Source organism: Loa loa, assembly GCF_000183805.2.
Source record: "Loa loa unplaced genomic scaffold supercont3.194, whole genome shotgun sequence".
Classification (NCBI taxonomy): domain Eukaryota; kingdom Metazoa; phylum Nematoda; class Chromadorea; order Rhabditida; family Onchocercidae; genus Loa; species Loa loa.
This window is the reverse complement of record NW_018108374.1, coordinates 27,208-31,162: the sequence shown is the minus strand read 5'-3', so window position 1 is coordinate 31,162 and position 3,955 is coordinate 27,208.

Genomic DNA, 3,955 nt, shown 5'->3' with positions numbered 1-3,955 from the left:
GATACACATCCCGAAATGTCGTTACCATGCACAAAAACACGATAGATCCGGTTGCTTTGTCCGGATACATTCCCCAATTGTTGTTGCCACGTATAAGAATACATTGACTCGGTCGCTTTGTCCAATTCCATATTCCGGAATGTCACTTTGTCCGGACACAAATCGTGAAATATCGTTGCCATGCACAAGAATTGATAGATCCGGTTGTTTTGTCCGGATATACACATCCCGAAATGTCGCGCAACTTCTTTTCTACCATATCTCTCCCCCGTTTTTTCTTTTTTTTTAACATTTCTGTTCTTTGAACTTTACGAAAAATTATAATTTGAATAAAATTAATTATCTTTTCAATAGAACTTTCCTCTCTAATAAACCCAAATTCATTCAAATTTTCCAATCTCTTCTCTTTCAAATTTCATTTCAATAACTGTCCCTCTAAAATCCCTTTATTTCTCATTAATTATCTCCTTCTGTACAACACTCTCACTTCATATCATTCTCTTTTCTTGGAACACTTATCGATGTATCTCCACCATGTCTGATCACATTCATTTGCATGTATCTTTAACCTCACATTCATTTATGCACTCTCTAATTTACACTTATGTTTATTCTTATACATTTATACACATGTACACGGGATGTGTTTACATTTCTTTTAACATCTATGTATATCCTCATATTTCTTCATATTTCTTCACTCATACATCTATAGATTTAGTAGTTTTCCTATGTTCTTTGTTGACACTATTTTGTTATCATTTCCCTCCCATAAACTAATCGTCTTCAAAATGTTTTTATGCAATTTTCTTTCTTTTTTCATTAGTATTAGTTGTTTATTGTATAGGGAGTGATATAATTCCGCACGGAATATTCCGCAAAGCAATGGTTCCGGTGATCCGCAAGGATGGTAACGCAGTGAGTCCCTGATCAGGGAAAAGCTGGAAAACGTTAGCCATATAGAGAGAGTGATAAATTTAAATTGAAATTATTTTCAAGCTTAATTTTTAATTCATTCTAATTACTCGCTGGTAAGCACTGCTTATCTTTCCTATATTACATACTGATAATATGATAACAAATAATTTTAACTTGACTGAAATGAAATTGAGAATCTCACAAAAGCTTTGTTAAAATCTTGAACCAAACAAAAAAAAAAAAGAAAAGAAAAAAGTTCATTTAAATGAACTTTCAGGGCGCAAATGTTTAAAGCGCAAACGAAACCAAACATTTTTCTTCCTGTCTTTCTTTTAGTTTTTGAGAGTAGCAAAAATTTATTTTGCTTGTTTTCCTCACATTTCTATTCTTCCACTTTCATTCAGGAATTTCCGTCATACTTCTTTTTCCGGATTAACTTCCTTTCCGTATCCTAAAAAAATAGGAAAGATTGCTATCCCTATGTATGTTTCATTCATTCATTGGTCATTTATGCATATTATTTTCGCAACTCTCTTTTTCCCTGATGGGAGTGTTTTTTTTTCTAATTTTTTCGCTTTTCCGGACATCATTTTTGTTCCTCCATTTTTCCGGACATCATTTTCATTTCTCCGCTTTTCCGGACATCATTTTTGTTCCTCCACTCTTCTAGGCATCTTTTTCTTTCTCCTCTCTTCAGGACACCTTTTTTGTTCCTCCTTTTCCCCAGGTACTTTTTCTTTCTTAACTTTTTCAGGCATCATTTTTGTTTCTCCGCTTTTCCGGATATCATTTATAAGCAGTAAATCGTTCTTTTTTTTCCCAAACCAAAAACAAGCGGAAGTGCTAATGATATGGTATTGATTGAATTAAATTTGATTTAAATTTGAAATTTTCTCCAGTCAAATGTTAAACATTTGAAAAAAATTTTGTAACATTTCAGTTTTTATTTTCGAAATTTTCATCCAGAAAAAAAAGCGATTATAAAAATTGAAGCAATTTCTTCATTCATACATATTTTGGTTGATTCAATTCAATGATGAGTCATCGACCATTTGTACACTTTTATTTACTTATTATATTGATTTCATTCTTTTTCGGTCAGTTAGTCAGTGTTAAACACATCAGAAGTGTAGCATTTCATCATTTCATGTTCACTTCCGAACAAATCAATAATGGAATTAATTTTGAGAAATTCGAATTTTAATTATTTCAGTTTTAAAGAGTGTTGTTAGAAAGCTTTTTTTTTCCTCAGATATTTCATTTTTACAATTCAATTAATACTAATCAATAATATTAATTATTATTTGTTAAACATGATTATTTTACATTTGATCCCACTTCATATTTCTTTACACTTAATAAGAGAGGTGATAAATTGAGGTACCTTCGGATACCACTGGTACCAAATATACCTTCTGATTAACAATGAATGGCCTAATATTGTCGCTTAATATTGTTGTCAAATGCTTAGTGATTAGTAGGAAAAAAAGAAAAAACACCAACAATAATTTTACAATGAGAAAATGTAACATTAATTTTAAGGCGAAAAGTAGGTGCATGTTGTTAATTTTAGGATTGGATTTCAGGATGAGAAGTCAAAGTACCATTGGTTCTTTTCCCATTATTAGAAGGGAATGTTAATATTAACATACCACGTCCTATACAATTTTGCATTCTTGAGGAAATTTCAATAATAAAAGGACAAATTTACGTTTATCACAAATTTATGAAATATTTGTTTCCATTTCCGGAATTATTCTTTTACCTTTTCAGGTCAATAATTCCGTTTATTTTATGGAATAGTACTAAATAAGTATATTTACGAATGAATTCTCCTCATTCTAGTTGAAATCTTCCGTTTTTTTCTTTTTATTTCCAAAAAGAAAATTTTATTCAGTTTTGAATTTTGTGAACGTTTTTTCCTTCTTTTTGGAACTTTATCAGTTTAAATTTAATGGAGGAAAAATGCAATTTTTCGAATTTAAATTTAACGGAAAACAATTTTAATAATAATGTTGAATTATGGTAAAATTTGCATAAAATAGGATTTCACGTCAACTTTTTTTTCACTCTTTCCTTCTGCTTTCCATTTCATTTTGTTCATGCAAATTTATCAATTAATGAATTGATTGAATGACTCATTATTGATCATTATTGAATTGTTTCTGAAATATTACAGGTTAATCTTTAAAGTGAAATAAATTTCAAGAAGTTGAACAGGTAAGGGAGTTAATTTTTACTTGGCTTAGTTTAATAATTTAAAAGGGTATAAATGATTTTTATTTGATATAAATGGTCAAATATTTTTAGGGTAATTAGGCGAAGAACTGGTCAAGCATTTTTAGGAAAATTGAGTAAGTAAGTGATCAAGCAGTGTCAGTGGTAAAGAAGTGGTCAAGTATTTCCAGGGTAATTAGGTACGAAAATGGGCAAGTATTTTTAGAGTAGTAAAAAAGTGGTCAAGTAGTTTTAGGGTAGTTCAATAAATAAGATCAATAAGGAAGTAGTTAGGCATCTTCAGAATAATTAGATCACTAAGGAAGTGGTCAAGCAATTTCAGAGTAATTAGATAAGGAAGTGGTCAAGCATTTTTAGTATGATTAGGGCAGACTGGCATAATATTTGGAAGTATCTTTTCAGCTCTGTTTTTCTTGTCGGTCATATCGATTGATTGTCGTACAGTAAATGTGACGACTTTCTTTTCCTCTATACGTATATTATTTCTTCGCTCTCATAGTTCAAAGTTCATCGCAATACCACATTTCAACCTATTAAACTTCAAATTGAATAAAATATTTTATTTTCCAACTTGAATCATTAGGAATTTAAGGTATTAAAGTGAGAAGATAAATAATAGTAAGCAAATAATTAATTTAAAGCAGATAAATAGTTATTTGTGCAAATTTGTACAAAATATTTTAATCCACTAGCAGATTTTACATAAACTTTTATTTTCTTTAAAATCCGAAATTAATATTTTTGCGTAAATGTTCGCATTTATTTGAGCAATTTATTTTCCACATAAATGCTAATTCTT